Genomic DNA, 20,036 nt, shown 5'->3' with positions numbered 1-20,036 from the left:
GAAAGGAAAATGGTGAAAAAGAAAAGGGAAAAGGGTAAAATGGAAAGGTTAAATTTTGTGAAGTTTCATAATGTTCATTTTGTTAATGTTTTATCAAACTTACAATTGTGTTCATTATATATATATACTCAAATCTCGCTATGGGGAAGCATTGCAGGGTATATCAGTAATTAGTATTTTAACAAAAATATCAAGTTTTTCATAAAAAATAATTACCTTTCATACTCGTACATTTAAAAACTTATATTATTAAAATCATGTAAAAAATGATTTCTGATAATGTTGTTTGTAGGCAAAGCAATTTTTATTTTATATTAATAAGCCAGTAACAATCATAGAAACCCAATTCAAAAGAATACTAAATAAGTGAGTAAAATTAAATATGTAAACATAAAATTAACTAATATTTTTTTTTTACATATGCATTTTCCCTATATTAAAAACATTACCCATTTTGATAAAGTGTTTATACAAATATATAACATGATTAGAGTAATAGAGTAATAGATCAGATTAATAGCAAGATGAGTTGTTTCTACGGGGCTGAAGATAATCTAAAGTAAAGCTATGAAATTCATTCACGGAAAAGTTCCAGTTCGGTGATAGAAGGAAAAAAGTTTAATATTTTATTAAATCTATTTGAATATTTTAATATATCAGCTCCTTTTATAAATTATTTCATTTTAATTATTTGAAAGATTTGTAGTAAATGTGAGAATGAATTTACAGAAAGTATCTTTATAAGCGGTACATAAACACAAGCAACTAAATTCACGGCGAAGTAGAGGTTACAACCAGCAATACGATACTGGTGAGGAAGATCAACAAAAGTGAAGTGGTTTACAATGTAATCACCTCTACACTCAGAAAAGCTAACTTCTGCTTTACCAATTCTCTTAGGACTGGTAATTTTTAATTTTATTACTCATTTTGTAAAACGTTGAGAGTTGCTATGAATTGTATAAGATGCATAGAAAATTTCTCTCCTTCGTACCACTTGTTATTTAATACTTATTTTTAACGCTCTGTTTGCTACACGATTCCCCTATGAAATTAATTAATTAACATTCTGCAGTATTTATACGTATTTTATTTGCATCTTTTTTTCTTGAGTGTATTTAAAGTTTAAATGTGTCACCGAATAATCCAATGACGTTGCATGTTTAATTTATATTGTTTACATTTACTCCCCAACAATTTATTTTTTTAAATAAAAATGAAATGGGGAATAGAAATAAATTAACGATTAAAAAAAGTAATTGATGTAATATTAATTTTTATTTTTACTTCCTTGTACTTCGTACAAAGAGATATTGCAATCGCAAAAAATTTCGGTTTTCAAATTTCAATGGACATATCCATTTTGACCATCCCTGTATCCATTTTGACTAGTTTCGGCATGACGTCTGTACGTACGTACGTATCTCCATAACTCGAAGCGATTAGCCGTAGAATCTTGAAATTTTGGTTTTAGGACTGTTGTAACATCTAGTTGTGCACCTCCCCTTTTGATTATAGTGTCCAAAAAAACCCAAAATCCAAAAAAAATTGAATTTTAGACTTTTTCGTAACTGCAGTACATATTGAGAGATTTTCAACGATATATCATAATTGGTACTTATTTTCATTGGTTCCAGAGTTATAGCCAAATAAAATTTCAATTCATAAAATATTTGCATCATAGGGGAAGGCACGTCGGTTCAAATAAGACTTCATCTCCTTTCTTTTAATTCTTTTTTTTAATTTAAATATATTGATTAATTAATAATTATTAACTCTCATTCTAAATAGATTTTTAACGATAAATAACCATTCAATAAAAAAAAAATCATTCTGAAAAAATATTAGAAGTTATTAATGAAATAAAATTTTATGTAATTTTCATTTTAAAAAATGTGTGTATGTAATTTAATAGGCGTACTAGGAAGTAACTTAATGTCCACTTCAGATTTTTTAAATTTTTTTATTGAGTAAGCTATTATAAAAATATATTTCTTACTTCAATTTTGTTTTTTTATTAATATTACGTATAGCGAGAGCCTCGTGAAAAAATTAAATTATTTTCGTGTTGTGTTTTTTCTTAATTTTGTAATTATTTTTAAAAAAAAATAATTAAAAATATTAATAAAACAACAAAAGATATCTAAAAATGTTTCTTTGTACCACCATAAATCATTTTTTTTAATAATCATTTTTTTCCACTAATTGTTCTACTTCATTATCATAGATGACGTAGACAAATAAAATGAATGACAAGTCAAAATTTAAATAATAATTATGTTCACTGAACTGCAGAAAAATTAATTACTAATTTAGGTTAACAATTAAAATTAAAAGTTAATATTCTTCCTATTTTATGAGCTTTCGTAACTAAAAGGTATTTAAATTGAGGTTTTTAAATCCAGAAATGTATTATTTTTTTATTATTATTATTATAAGTCGTTAAGTTATATACCTATAGAAAACATCAAATTAATCAATTCACCTCGATATTTTTTTCATACCGAAATCAGTGTATTTCTATTTCTCACCTTATTCATGATTTTTAAATATATCATTATATATATTTATTTACATGTAAATTTTTTATATACAGTATATGTATGATAGCTAATATTTAACTGATATAAAGATTAAATATAGAATGTGTTGCTAATAATCAACTATTTCTAGGTTTCAACATTTTTATTCTATTTCTACATTTGTTTCTAAGAATAATTATTGTAGTTAAGCCTTTGTCTTTGTAATATATTTTATTCAGTACTCTTTTAGTACTCAACCAGATACAATATATATGTAACATTATTGTAATAATGATATTTTTGTAAATAATAAAGTAATTTTTATAATTATCTCTCTCTTTCTCACTCGCTCTCTCTCTCTCTTCTCACTCATTCTCTCTCACTCTGTCACTCTCTCTCTCTCTCTCTCTCTCTCTCTCTCTCTCTCTCTCTCTGCAGCGTAAAGAGATTATTATGTATTGTGTAAATATAGGCCTAATGGTACCTTTTGTTATGTTGGAAATGGACAGGTAATTTTATTTCTTTAATTTTAAGTATTTCATAATAACTTTTATTTGAAACAGAAAATTTATTATTATTAAAAATTAATGTAAATTTCTGTCTACCATTTTTTGTCCAGAGGGATGTACCCTCTTTCTATTATAAACATAATTACTCCTCTACATACACCTAAATCTTCCGGCTTTGATAAAATTAGAGTCAGACACCTTAAACAACTAAATAAAACATTCGGTCAACAGATTGCTTATTTAATACATTTTTACATAAAAACAGATACTTTTCGTGATTTTATGAAGGTTGCCATAATAAGATCAATGACATTTAAACAGTGTGATCGTAGTTTAGTAAACAATTATAAGCCTACAGCTATTTCCTCAGTAATTGAAAAATAAATAGTAAATTATTTAAATAATTTACTTGCTAGAAAATTATGCATTGTGTAAAAACAATTTGATTTCTGGAAAAAAAAGAATGTAAGAGATTTATTGGTTGAATTTGTCGATTTTATAAACAATAAATTAAATGAAAATTGTCAAGGTCTTACGGTTTTTGTATACTTCAGTACAGCTTTTAATAAACTTACTGAAATCCAACTTATTTTTTTTAACAGAATAGGAATTGTAGATCATTTCCTTGACTTTAAATAACTTGGAAACCAGTTATTTAAATGGTAGAAAATATTTTGTTAAAATAGGTATTAGTTTTAGCCATTCGATGAATTTTAATTTTGGGGTGCCACTAGGAAGTCACCTGACCAATTTTATATATAATTTATCTTAATTTTAAACAATCTACCCAATAGTTTAGCTTTTATGAATCCTGATGACTCTGTACTTCCAGTTGCACACAAAGATCGTCATGTAATAGAATCTTTATTGCATGACAATTTGAATTAATTTTTAATGTGGTCCCATAGTAACTAACTCATTAATATGAGTATTTTTATTTTGTACAAAATAATTTTGAATATCAGGATAATCTAAATAATTAAAATACCTGATGCAAACAAGCCCAAAATTTTATTTTATTTACTTACATTTCAAATCTGCTCATATGAAATCTGATTCCTTGCCAACATTAGTTGACTAGAATAGAATAATAGAATATTAGTTCACTAATATTCGTGCGGAAGAAAAGTCTTCTATTGGAATTAAAGTAGATATTTAGTGATCGTTATTATTGCAGGTTGGTGCATAACTGTTATTTTTAACTTATTTTAAAATTTTTTGTATTTGCAATAATAAATAATACAATAGAGTTTGTGAAAAGAAACGACCAGTAAGTGATGTCATTCTTGATGTGCATTAGCTTTAACGTCTAGGAGAGCTGTTAGCAGTTGGCGGTATTTTAGTCGGTTCGGCGGGAATCGGCCACCATAATATGCTGGTTAACAATTTAAGGTTAATCACGGGTTCGAATCACGGCGTGCCATTTTCATACACGCTACAAATCATTCATCTCATCCTCTGAAGCAATAAAAAAAAGGTTAATCTAAGTGAACTGGCACGCAGGTAATTACTCCCGCTTGTGATAAGTTGTTCGTTAATTCCAAACAGCTTTTGCCACAGGTTGTTTATTCGACTTAGAATAATTTCGAGGGAGTTTTATTAGCGTGGACTTGGAAAATCTTTCTAAATCCTACCTGTTTGTAAGTGGAGAACCTTCTCCAACATACATCGAGTGGGATGTTATTCGCTAAACTTTGTTAATGAAAATGTATTCCATGAAGAGGTTTCAATGGGAGTTTCTTTTCTTGTGATTATTATGATGCAATCTATTTAAGGTTTTTGTATGAATGAAACCGACTGTAAATAAAATGTCAGACAAAAAAATAAAATTTCTGGCAAAATATTTTTCTGCTCCGTAAATTTTTTCAAATTAAAACTGATTTTCTTCTTTTTTTGAGTATTCTTTAAACTATAAATCTGTAATAATGTTCAACTTCTCCTATAATGCATTGACATATTACGTTTAGAATGCACTTATATAAACACACTGGCTTCTAAATTTTCTAAGTTGTAGTTTTTTTTTTAATATATGATGATCGTACCAAAAGGGGACAAAAGAGTAGAAACAGAGAAAGTCCAATTTAATTTTTTAAAACAATATTTTTAGTTATAAATAAAAAACAGGATAATGAGTTTAATAAAAAAATTGACACATCACTGTAAAATTTAATAAAACGATATGTCGTTTAAAGCTAAATTAATTATATTTTTACGCAGTTATTTGTATTACAAAACTCTTATTTTTTTGCACCTTGCAGCGATTTTCTTAGTAGATAAACCTTGTAAACCATCAGAAATCTTGTAATATTATTATTAGATTGTTTTCAATATTATTATCATCATCATTATTACATTATTTAATCTTTATTTACTTCAATATTGATAGATTAAACAACCTCCAAACAGAACCTGCCAAAGAAATTCGTAGAGAAACAATTTAATAATACTGAGTACCTTTTTAAATTTCAATTTAAAACCACAAAAACATGTAATAATGTAAACAGTTTTAGGATATTTATTCAGTAAACAAACGCTAAATAATGGTTTTTAATAAGATTCCTATATAAACCTGTTTTAATTGAAAAAAGATACGTTTACATATTACGTACTTTTTTCAGGTAATAAAATATTCCAGTGATTTTCTAATATATTTCACAAAAATATACTCTATTAACTGCACGGAAATCATAAATTAACACTAAGCACGATTTTACTACATTTCAGCAGTAATTCAATACTTTCAATAAATTAAAATAATTATTTATTTTTGGAAGTAAAAACAAAGGGTAACAGCTTATTTAGAAAAAAAAAAACAAAACAAAACTGTCCAGCAGTACAGAAACCAACATATTGATAAAAAAGAGAATAAATGTAATCGGTATTCTGATATTTTACGAAATATTCCTAACAAAAGAGTTACGAAATTGAAAAAAATCAATAAAGTGGAAAATTATTTACATTTGATAAGAAAAAGGACTGAGAAGGATCTTATCGTACTTCATGAACAAGAAATTATAAATATTAACAGACGCTGTCACGGACCTAACGTGGCACAATTGAGTACAAACACATAAAAAAATTTTAAATTAACAAAAGATGGATTGAAATTATACTAATTCATTCTGCCATTTAACATATTATTACAAGTGAAAAATCAAAGCTGGTTGTACCTCGTAATGAAATTAAACAAAGTATTTTATCGCTTATATAATTTCGGTAAACCAAAAACTAGTGAAGCTGATACGTAATAAAAACGGCCTTTTTAAAATAAACATTTTTTAGCATAAATAAAACTAATAACATAAATAAATACTACTTTCTAATAGTATAACAATTATTTGCTATAGTACTGTTATTACTTATAGTAACGAGTTTGGTTTTATAATTATTTAAAGATATTAACAATATCTTTAAATAATATCTTATCCCAGTAGTACTGGGATAAGATATTATCCCAGTACTACTGGGATCTCTGTATCCCAGTAGTACTTGAAAGTAAGACAAATTGATTTTGAATTGTTAATACTCATATTTTAGAAAGTTTTTCATATCATTGTAGACAAAAAATAAATTTTTCTGCATGCTTTATGCTTAAAAGTGTAGTAATATATATATATATATATATATATATATATATATATAGTAGTTTCAACTTATACTAATCATAGGGCTTAATAAATTTAATTCTTTGTCCTTTGTACTTAGATCATTTATAAAATGGACGTGATAGATATTGGAATATTTTAGATATTGCATCTGTTTTCAGAGTTTGTAAATAAATATTTAATACAACTTCTTCGATATTGCACTATTTATTTCTCTGTGGCAACCCCGAAGAAAAAAAATCTGGAGGTACCAAATCTGGGAAGAAATATTTTTCTTGAACTGTGAAATAAATTCAAAGTTTACAGACTTTTCATATCACGGTGTTTGATGCATTCATCATGATTAGCGATATACGGATTTATTACTCAAAAATGAAATTCATTTAAATAACACTTTATCTATACCGTGTTAAAATTGTTCAAAGTAGTACTTTTGCGCATTTGCAAAAATAGCAATAGTAGTAATATTTGACTTTATTCTGTATTAAACTAGCTATTTAGAGATATACATGACAAAAGAACATATTTTTAAAGGGATAAAATTGTGAAAGCGTTTTTCTTTAAAAGAACCAACTGCGGTACAAAAAAGAAATAAAATGTAAAGGATTAAAATTAATGGAACGAACAGAGTGGCCTACAGGGTACAAAATGGCATTTGTATTGGAACCACTTGCGAAGGAAGGGGAAAGTTTAATCTGTATAAGAAACATAAAACAACGAGACTGTCCTTGTGATTTATTAGTGTAGAAAGTATAGAAGGGATAAAACAAAGCTAAAACGACATCTTGCCAAGTAATTCAAAAACGAGTAAAGTACATTAAGATAAACTATAGAATAGCCTGGAGAATCATTAATTGAGCGAGGACTTGTTAAAGACCCTTGAGTCAAGTAAAGTGATCCCACGTCAATAGGACATTTACGTGTACGTGAATATAAACACAACCTTGAATGCAGCCTTAATTCTGGCATTTCTTTTTATTACAGCTTCAAGTGTACTTTATAACTTAAGGAATAAATAAAAGAGATTACGTGATTATTTCTGCGAGGCGAACAACCTAATGGGTTAGGTTAGATCGTAAGATTAGAACGATATTTTTAATAAAAATACCGAGTACAATTTTTTATTTATAAGAAAGAAAATGAATTAAAGAAAGATGGAGATAAACATCTTACAATCGAAAGATGAAGAAAAATATTATAAAACGAATTCATTTCTAATAATAAAAACAAGGGTATTTAATAGACTTTTTATAACTTTTTAAAGTGATGCATAAGCTCGGGTGTGTGTGTGCGCGCACACACACACACACACACACACACACATACTACATACATATACTTTTTCAGAATTCAATCTTTTAAAAATCGTTTTGCAAAATTTTATTTTGTTTACTGTTAATTTATTTTGTTTACTGTTAAGTTATTTTACGTTAAATCTAAAACATTGTCATTTTAAACAAATTTTTTTAAAAATAAATTTCTCAAAAAGTATTTTAATTCAATGACACATTTTATACAGTTTACTAGTCAAAATTACGCGAAATCATCCTTTCCTGAATTATTCCTCAATTTATATTTTTAGAATATATTTAAGCCATTTTACATTTTGAGCAGAAATCAGGCGAAATTTTTCGGAAGTTATAACATAAACCCCAAGCATTTTCGGAACCATGTTTTGATTTATTTATTTATTCATTTTTTGTTTCTTGCCAAGACTCGTTGATCTTTACATATATATAGTATAATATATATATATATATATATATATATATATGTGTGTGTGTGTGTGTGTGTGTGTGTGTGTGTGTGTGTGTGTGCGTGTGTGTGTGTGTGTGTGTGTGTCTATGTGTGAGCATATGTATTTGTAAGTTTACAAATTACCAATAGTGAGATTGAAGAGCAAAGTTCGAGTGAAACCCGTCTATCACGGGCAACAAATATTGTGTAGATTGGTAATATTTTTCTAAAATGAAGTAGTTTATGTAATTTAAACTTATACCTGTTAATTTAAATTTTATCTATAAGAAAAAGCTCAATGATCCCCTAAAATGTTATAGTTTAATATCAACTGTGTTTTAAGACCTTAAAAAAATACTTTCGACCAATGTTTCGGCTTGGTGTGTTAACTATGCACTAAATTATAAACGGTCAAGCAATGAACGAGAATATATTGGAGTTTATTTCTTTAATCTCCAAATTAAAAATATTTGATTATTTCTTTTATTCTTTGTTAAATGATTTAATTTACTGTACAAGCTTGTATTTGGAAATATGTACATCATATTTTGCAGCTTGTAAATGGAACAAAGTTTGATACAGATAGACTGAATCTACACAGTTCCAAAAGGGAAGAAAAGACATTTCAAATCCCCTACGACGGTCGCCACTGTACATTAAGTTTTGGCAATAATTAAAAAAAAAGTCATTCCAGTTTAAAAATCCTACTATTACAGAAGTCTTTCGGTTAAGCAAAGATCAAATACGTTAATTTTTTAAACGTAATTTATTAAATTTTTTGACTCGTATCTTGTTCTGCGAATCTTATCTTGTAAAGAAAGACATAATTAATGGTGGCATTTAAATGACATACATTAATGAAAAGTAGTCTGCTGTGTGGCTAAATTATTATCACTTGTATTTTAATAAAATACATGATGTTTTAAAGTGACGTACTTTTGTCAAGAAAACCGTTTTGACGATGAACGAACCGGCTGAGATTGATGAAACTCAGTTGTAGACCTGTAATTGTGCTATCACCTTGAAGGCTGAATATTATTGAATATATACACATGAACATTAACACAACGTTGATCGCATACAATATTTTAAAAATATTTTTACGTTAGCTTCAAAGAAAAATTTTTACTTGAGAAACAGCTGGAGGAGATAAAGTAGACAAAATGAATTACTTTTCATGCTTTCTGCTACATCAAGGCCGTACAAAAATGTTTTATTTTGTTTTCATTTGGTAATGCAGAGCATGAACTAAATGGTTACTGGAATTAAATATAAAAATAATCATTAAAAGCTATTTACATAAATAAGACTAAAATTAGGTTTTCTATTTGACTCATAACACTCAGTATCATGATAAAGGAATTATTAAAAGTATACAAAAATAATAAAAGACATCCAAACGAATGAATGTAAAGTAAGCATCGAAAAAGAGAAAATAAATCCCTATAAAAAATATTGCTTTCAGTATTTATTAAAATAAAAATATATATAAATTAAAATAAACGAAATTTTTCAATCAAAAAGTTTTAAAACAACACGTTTTACAGCCAGAATAAAGGATTAAGATAAACTTAAATGTAGTCTAATTCCTTTTTTACCCATCTTAGCTTAAGGTGGTGTTATCCCTTCCTTCCTCATCTATTGAAATAAATTGCTAATTTTTACTCCCGATGGAAATAATAGACAAACAGCACACTGAATTAGTTGTCTTCAGTGCCACACAGCTTATAAAGACTTGCATTAAGTTTTGTCTTCTTTGATTTCCCAATGTGTTTTATACAGTAAGACTTATAATCACTCTACTGATTAAAATATGAATTCTTATCATTATCGCAGAATCAAAAAGATATTTTTTTTTATCAACGATTTTTTTTAATCAGGAGCGGAAAGATGTTTAATTCTGGACATGATCTTCATTCTTTTTATAGTTATCCTCACGCATTATTAAATTACAATCATTAATTTCATATAACTGAAAATTATTTTCTTCTCTTACATCCGAAATTTTAAATACAGACTCAACCACTACTAAAGATTTTAATGTGACAACTACTATTTAAAACTAATTAATAAAAAAAAACTTAAAAAAAAGTTTTAAAGTTTTATAAAACAATGTAAAACAATTTAAGGAATCGTTCCTTATTTTATAACAGTACATATCGTCCCAGAAACTATACTGAACATTAATACACTTTTTCCATACTTAATTTTATCATTACAATGTACTAAATATTTCATTTAATCATCGATCATTCTATTTAATCTAACCAGATATTCTTTCCATAAAAATAAATCTATTTTAAATTGTATGATTAAAACTCACAAAAGAAGTGAAAAAAAAATAAACAAAGTAGTCTTCAAGTTTGAAATACAGATATTGCAGACAGAGCCTTTTAAAGGGATAGACGTACAATTTAAAGATGTTATTTATAAAAGTCGAATTTAACAAAAGTTTTCATTAATATGGGAAAATTGTGAAGATATTCAAACATTTAAGAGTAAAATTGAATAATGTAACTAAATTTTTGCATTGGAATTTGTAAATTTATATGTTACTGTCAAGTTTGTAAACATTATAATTTATTATTGTTAAAAAAAATCTTAAGTATTACATGAAGTAAATTCTACGCTAAACTCATACGTTGATAGTTTTCTTCTAAAATCAATATTATAACCCAATTTCATTTTCCATTATATTTTATAGTCAGTAGAATATTATTTCTTTATTACAATATCACAGTAAAGACAATTTTTCAATATCATATCATTTTTTACTATAAAACATGATATCTCTTTTGATTGAGAACCTTTATGTTTGATTATTTTCAAGTAACGTAACTAATAATAAAATACTTTTTTGAACTGGTTGCAAACAAGCAAGAACAAATGAAATTGCAATAATTTTAATAAAAGTAATTAGTTCATCCTTGAGTCGGGTAGTCAAAATGAATATGGAATTGATATGCATATGCTTTCTTATTGTTTCATTAACATGATTACCGCATTTACAATGCAGAAAATAAAACTTGGTTTAAAAATTGATATTGCTAATTCTTTAAAAACTTCTATTACGGTAAAACTTCCTTATATTGTGTAGTCACCTGAAATTAAGTTTTGTTCATAAATGAAGCAACTATATATATAAGAGTATATAATACATAAACAGATGTCTCAAAAAAAATGAAAAGAATTTTTACACGTTCTAAAAGTGAAAATAAAGAAAAATGTTCAAATAACTGTGGATCCGGCAAAGCTTCCTTTATGTGTTCTAGCTTGCGAAAAATTTTAATGTAATTCTGCTCCAAGAGTAAAGTGAAATCGTACTAAACTTATTTAAACAGAAAAATTAGGATGCGGTTTGATAATTAAATATAGTTTTGATCTGAAAAATTGAATTGAACAGTAAAAAAAAAAAAAAATAAATAAATGAAATTTTGTAACAAAATTAGGAGATAATTTAGGTTTTAGAAAATTTTCGACCTTTCATCGGAAGGTCCCGGGTTCGAATCCCGGTCAGTCATTGCACTTACATCATGGCCCCGAAGACTAAAAAAAAGATGTAAATCTATCAACTAAACAGGTAGATGAGGTTAAGAAATTTGAATTATATTAAATATAAAACATATCAAAACTTGATATAAAATACTCTATATAATTTTAACCCAAAACAATAATCCTTTTAGTATTAGTGAATATTTAAAGTAAATAAAATATAGAAAATAAACAAAATTAGCTTAATCGTATTTTTTATATTTCACTTAAAAGTTAAAAATATTAAGAAACGAAAATTAATTGTTCAGAAAAAAAATTAAAAAAGATAAATTGGGAAATCTTTTATTTTGTTAAGTTGGCAATATTTACAGCTGATCAATAAATTGAAATTTAAGTGTTGAATTTTTATAGTTTTATTTCCTTTTAAAATTGAACAAAATTAAATTGCGACAGTTACATTTTTTGTGTTTTATAAAAGTTTTTCAAAAATTACTCAGTATAATTCTGGGATCTGTTTAATACAGTTTTTTAATTAAAGATGATCACAATTATCCATTTTTTTTTTTACTTTACCAATGAACTAGAAATCAAGGTGAAGTATTCAGCAAACTCGAAAACGAAGCGTTTCCGGACCATTTATATATATACTACCAGATTCGGCAATGCTTCATTATTGCTACATTTGAGTATATATATATATAGATCAATGAGCACAGTTGAAAGTTTGATAAAACATTAACAAAATGAACATTATGGAACCTCAAAAAATGTAACCTTTCCCTTTATCCCTTTTCTCCTTTCCCCCTTTCCCAATTTCCCTTTCAACTTTTTCTTTCCTTTTTTCCCCATTTTTCTTTTCTCATTTTCCTTTTTAGCATATTCCCTTTCCACATTTACCCCTTTCTACTACCAATTTTCCTTCTTCTTTCCTTCAATCATTTCTCTTTTCCTTATTTCCCTTCTTCCTTTCGTCTTTCTTCCTCTCCCTTTTCTTTTTTCTCGTTTTCCCTTTTCCCCGTTTTCTTTTTTTGTCCTTTTTTTATTTTTCCCATTTTCCTCTTCTTCCCTTTTTATTTACTTTCCTTTTATCTTTTTCGACTTTTCCCTTTCTACTTTTTACTCGCGCGTAAATCGGCCCAGCAGTTTATAGTCTGTAGCGGACACACATATCGGAAAAATTGAAATGGAATGGTAAAATATTTAGTATAGCGTGTGTTGCTTTTATGTCGTCTAACAGATAACACTGTTTTTCAAAAACAGCTTGTTTTTTACCTAAGGTGTGACATCTTAGGTATATAAATAGAAGATATATAAAAACACGAGCGTATTCGAATGCAACGTTGTGTCAAAATTTCAAAGCAATCGATGAAGAACCTTCGGAGATTTAAGATTTTGAACAAACGAACATTTACATTTTTATTTATATATATATATATATATTTTTTTTTTTTTTTGGGCACTGTTTTATTTACAATCAGATTTCTGAACAATGAAACTATAAGTGAATTGTAACGAGTAATAATGACGTGAAAGGCATCCAATGATATCTTCCAAGACAATGTAAAGTTTTAAAGAAAGTACAGTACAAAAAAAAATATATAATTAACGTAACAAAGTAAACAGAATTCAAAAATTAACTATTAAGATCAAGAAGTTATATGGTATCATAATTAACGCAGGTGTAGAGAGAGAATATTAAAATTAAACGGTTAACAAAGCAGTTGAATATAAAAAGATCGTTACAAGTCATATATGAGAAATAAAGGAGTCATATAAAAAATTAACAATGTCACTAAGAAACAAAGACGAAACCACAAAACGTAATCAATTCATAATTCATAAAAAAGAAAACAAAATAATTCATATTACTAAATTAAAATAATTCATAAATAGTATCAGCAAAATTTCAGTAAGAAAAGGAAGATATTCAACGCAAAAAGTCCTCTAGATACATTACATCCAGCCCTTTCAGTCGTCTCACATTTTCAATATTATCCAAAAGGTTAACAGCCAGATGGTTTTCGTGTGCGTTCTTAAGTATATACTTTGTTCTTAGCTGCTAAATTTTATCACGAATAGATGACATTCCTAGGTAATCGTAGATCTTCGTGTTCTTCGCAAACATTGCACCTCCAATACGTTCCTCAGCACTTTGTTCTGGAACCATTGTATGATGTCGATATTTTTTCTCCCTTTTCTCCCCAACCGAATATCCAATTAAGTATACTCAGTTGGGGAGAGTGTCCATATACTCTAAGGAGGCGTCCCCCGATCACCGGGTGTGCGCCCGGCACGGCAGGTTAGCCTCCCCGGTCTCGAATCTTTTTTTTTTCTGTTTTCTTTTCAGTGCCTGCCTCTTATTCCCCGTTTCGAAAGCGAGGTCGGGCTATGCCGTCCTCCACCCCCTCCACGGGGAACCGGGACTCGGTCATGATGACTGCTTCTAACCGACGATGCCGGCCTCAGAATCTCCGAAGAGCCCCGGTACCAACACCGCCGGTCGGGACTCGGTCTTTTCTTTTCCCTTCCCCACTCACAGTATCCCCAGGAGTTCCATCCCCATTTGGAACCCGCACACCTCAGCATTCGGGCCGAGTAGGCCCGTATTCTGAGTAGTCCATGCGAGGATGGACTGTCCTCCCTAACCTACACAGTGCCTAAAGTCCTTGACGCCTCGCATCTTCCTCTTTCGTTCGGAGAACCACTGCAGCGAAGTTTGCGAACCAATCCCAGTTATTATTGTTACTAGTTAGCCAACTCACTAGATTTTCCACATTTAAGTTGTTTATTATTATTTCTTGTCTTAAGTTCTCCCATCTTCGGCACGTGAAATCCGTGTGTTCTACGGTATCTACCTCTTGGCAATAGATACATTAAGGGCTTGTACGCTTACCAAATCTGTGTAGATACTGGCCGAAGGACCCGTGGCCGGTCATTATCTGCGTCATGTAAAAATTCATGTTTCCTTTTTCCTTGTTTAGCCAGTTATCTAAATTAGGTATCAATTGTCAAGTACATGTCCCAGTCTGCAATCCAGCCCATTCATTCTGCATTCACTCGCAATGATATTTGCCACCTCACTATTTAGCATTCCTGCCGTTCTCAATCTTCGCTTTTTTATTAATAATTCTACGGGTGGCACCTCCGCCAGAACACACAACGCAGCATATGAGATTGTTCGATATCCTGCTACTGTTCTTATTAGTGCTAGACGGCGTATGCTCCTCAGTTTTCGCATGTTCCTCTGTACATTTATTGCCTCTCCCCAAATTGGGGCAGCGTACAGCATCGATGACATTACCGTAGAGGTTTCAACCTCCTAACCGACGTTTTGGGTGCGTTATTGTTATTGAGCAATCCCCTCAGTGCTCTGGTGGTGGGAGCAATCAGTTTGCAAATCATTTCTACATGTGCACTAAACCTGAGGCTCTTGTCCAACACAACCCCCAAGTATTTCGTGTTATTAACTTCTTGTATGCTCTCCTCTGATGTCGATATTGGTACTGTTTGCTGTACCACTAACTTGTTTCCGTAAACCCAAATTGGTTTTAAAAATTGCTTATGCAACAATAGTTTGTTATTTATAAGACCATGTTTATATGAAATCTTTCTTTATTTACACATGCAAAACATGTCTGCAATTCTTTCCGTTTCTTTTTTATACATCCTCCGTAAATGTATTACTAATATAATAATAATTATTATTATTATAATAAACTGAAATTGTTGTTGTTCAGATAACAATTACTATTATCTTTTCTGGTAAGATCACTATAGTTTCTATGTTTAGCACTGCTTACCTTTCTTAGCTTCATAAGTACAAAAAATTTTGACAATGGAGTGATTCCGAAACGCGTCAACAAGTGATAAAAGAAGAAGCTGAGAAAGGTAAGCAGTATTTAATATAGAAAATAAAAATCTGACTTTAAGAAATTTTAATAAAATTTATAATACTGTTAAATTTTTCTTAAAATGTGGACTTCTTTAATTCATTGCCAAATTTGAACCAAAAACCTAAATTTTCCTTTATTAACGAACAAATATTTAGGTCCTGACATCAATATTATGAAAATTAAAGTAGAACTGAAGAAATAGAATAACTTCTAACTCTGTTATTCTATTACTTTTTCCGTATTTTTGGAATATTATTTTAAATTTTCGAAGTTTCTGTTTTAATCTTTAAAAAAATATATATTAAACAACTAAAAAAAAATGTTGAAATCTTAATTAACAACACTATTAAATCTTTTTTTTCTGTTTTTTCATCGCGACAAATTAAATACATTTTAGGCTATATAATTCACTGTGTCTTGACAGAAAATATATATTCATTTGTTCCTTCACATAATCTTTCCTATATATTTTTTTTCTTTCGTGTGATGCATGTAAATCAACTGACGTATAAGATTTACTAGTGGGATTTGTTTTCTTTGAGAGTAATGTTATGGTAATGCTCACTATACATCTAATTTCTTAGGTGATAAATGTAACATGTAATTTGTACAACCGACCATATTCAACATTTACTTTCATCAGCATGGAATGCCGATGTATAACCGATGTATGTACCGCTGAGTAAAGAAAATGATGGAAAAACGACTTACTACTTCCTTTTTTTTAGTAAACCTAATGTAGCATGTTTATTATCTTGGAAATGACGATGCAAGTCTCAGGTATAATATTTATCTCACTCAGATTATACATATAGTATTTAAAACAAATGCCATTCACAGAGTTTTTCTATTTAATATATCGATAACCATACAAAATAAAGCGGCCTTTATGAAAAGAGGCATTTCATTAGAATTGTGAAAGATGCATCCTGCATTTTAATAAAAAGAAAAAGATAAATGCAAAAAACTAAGATAATTATATTAAACTGCTAGTTAAGATTAACTTGAATGCAAGAATGTTATTTATTCACTTATACATGTTTACATAATGCAGTAATGTGGATACAATTCTGTTTGCCGATGTTATTTAGATGAATTGATCCTGGTGTCACCAAATTGTTCATAGAATTAACATCGGTGAGTCGAATTATATCCGCATTACTGCATTACAACAACTCTGTTATTTGACAATTGTATGTTTATATATATGTATATATACATCAAGTCTGCTAGCCAATTTTATGGTTTTCTTAAATTTTATTTTAAACATCAGAACAGCTTTTAATTAAAGATGACTACACAAAATAATATTTAAACTACAAATCGTCTACGTGGAAATGCAACTCTTTTTAAAAAAAATTTTTTTTTTTAGGCTCTTTTAAGAAAAAAGCCTACAACAGACCACCGAATGATATTTTGCTATAGATCCAATGAATGCTCATCGAAATCAATGATTTGGGCGTAAGGTTTAAACGTTAAAAATTTACGTATGGGTCAAAGTAAGTATCATCTTTCAAACTCGACTATTAAGAAAATTCTAATCACAAATCAGAATTTTAAACTATATGATGAGGAATTAAAATAATTTTATATTTCATATTCTGTCGATGTGGTAACATGTGTTTAAATAGTTTGAAATAAAAGAATATTTTATTTATTTATATAAAGTCAGTTTTTTGATTCAGTAAGTACCTAATGTATTTTATACAATAAAAGTAATTTTTAAAAATATTTCTGGAAATATAACACATTAGCTGCTAAATTATATAAATTCGAACAGTATAATATAAAAATGCGTCGTATAGCCTGCAAACAAAATTAGATTAATTTGTTCAAGTTGTTAAATTAGATGTAGTGACGTCGAATAGACTAAGTTAATGATAGATTGTAGTAGCTGATAACTTTTTTTAGTACGTTGCACACAGAAAATTTTAATTCAACGAGGTTGATATAAAAAAATATAAAGTGTATAAAATATTGAATTAAAATAGTACTCTCTCTCTCTCTAAGCTAGTTGTTTCAGAGTAATTCATACAATAAATTAACAAAGGCTTTTCTTCAGGAAAAACTGTTCCAGTTTCGTTTTCTTTATAACTTACTTTGAGTATTACAACTTCTCTTACAGGAAAGATATTTCTGAAATCGGTTGAAATGCAGAGGATAGAATGGATCGTAAATAAATTAAAAATTCAAACGCGGTTAACTAAGTACAACACATTCAAGGCTATTTTGGATGGTATATAAGTCATGATTATCTTAGTTAACCGTAACTTAGGGACACAATTAAAAAAATACACATTTTTATTAGTTCAGTAGAAATTTTACTATTAACTATACTTCTTGATTAAACAGCAGGGAATTTCATAATGGTAGATAATTAAATTCTGTAATAAACTTCTCTAACTTTTATCAGAAACTATTAACAGAGATCTGTTTATCTAACTTTTCAAAATGTATTATTGAAAAAAAAAATATATATATATAAAATTAATATTGCTTATTAACTCTGCTTTCATTGTAATATTCGAAAGTGCTTATTAAATATGATTTGAAGAAAGCACAAACTTATTTTAGTTTCCTTTCAGATAGAACAACATTTCGATTTTGATACAAAATACATAATTGCAACCATATTTTTATATTATGACAATAGATTTCACGTTTATCTTGTTATTAGTTGTAGAATTGAAAAGTAAGGCTGTGTAAATTTATTCTTGAATGTTTTTATTTTAACAAAGATTGGGCTGAATTTGGGTACTAATTAACGAATTAAATTTTCGTATCCCGGTTTTAAAAATTCATTTGTCAGATTGTAAATATTTCTGTATAAAAATAAAGTCACCATACGTAATAAAATGAAATTTTTAGATTTATTTTATAAATTAAAATAATACGCAAAAATATCTTTTAATAATTATCTAGCGTATTAGAAATACCTCTCTTTCTACACGAAATTTAGCGTAGACGAGGTTACTAATTTGTGTTAGGCGTACTAGTAATTTTATTATTATTTCATCATTAATCATCGTCATTCGCCAATCACAGTCACCGTCATTATTATTCTTATTAAAATAAGTCTTATCAGAATGCAAAACATATTTATTGAGTTTTTACAGGATGAGCACTGCTAATATCAGTTTTAACATTCATCAATTTCATTAATCAACGCATAAAGGATTTCTAAGCTACCATTTAAATCAATTTTCAAAACGTCACGGACAGATTCTACTATACTTGTGCACTAATCAATAAATGCTGTTTAACCGCTGTCTGACGTATTACGCTAAAAGTTAAGACAGTCGCTATGAAGAAGTTTTCCGTTAGCAGTTAAGTTTGAAAGGTACAGCATCTGGAGTCTTCTCTTCTATGTTTCTTGGATAACTTCCCTATATCAGTTCTACACATTCTCATTGATTGTGTATGTTATGCGGCATTGGTTCGTAGGTTCGAACCGAGAGACAGAATTGACGTATTTTAAACTACAATCTGGCTGTAATTGAAACTTTTATCGCAAATTTTACAAGTAATTTTAGACTTTTATCTGACTTAATTTTGTTTCTATTCCTTTTATTTTTATTTTATTTTATTATTATTTTTTTTTTGGTAAGCACTAGGTGATAAATAAATTCATTTACTTTACTAATTCATTTTTTGTAATTTATTTATCTGAGAAATTATATTTTTACAACTCTGTAGCCTTCATATGTTTTCTTATAAATATAGGTGCTGTTAAATTTTCTACGTCATTTAATTGAACTACAATTTGCTAGTTATGCCTGTATAATTAAAAATCTCAGTTATTTACATAAACCCGTTTTTCATTTTATTGTAAATATTGCAAAATTAACCTCATATTAAAGCCAAGTCGAAACTTAATATAAACGAAATAGATTTGATAGAAATACACCATAAGTTGATACACTTAATCCTACATAAATACATACATTTCTATGTAAAGTTCGAAGAGAGATGATAGATCACTCAAAACTGTTTCTTTCTTTTTTTTATTGAACTTCTGTATAAAACATGCAATTTTTTTTTAGAGAAGCTGTCTTTGTAATTCTTTTAAACAGAACTTTTCAACTGAATATCGAGATTACTCTCTACTACTTACAAGCAGATATAAAATGTGGATAATAATATCCTTCGTAGTAACAAACTAACCCCCTAAAGTTATGCATCTTAAGTACAAAAAAAAAAAAAAAATACTTTAATAAGTAATACACTATTACTGCTCATAATAAAAATTATTAAAAAAATATTAAAAATAGTAGAATA

The sequence above is a fragment of the Lycorma delicatula genome, chromosome 1 (assembly GCF_047948215.1).
Source record: "Lycorma delicatula isolate Av1 chromosome 1, ASM4794821v1, whole genome shotgun sequence".
Lineage (NCBI taxonomy): Eukaryota > Metazoa > Arthropoda > Insecta > Hemiptera > Fulgoridae > Lycorma > Lycorma delicatula.
The sequence above is the reverse complement of the archived record's forward strand: the minus strand, read 5'-3'. Positions refer to the sequence as shown.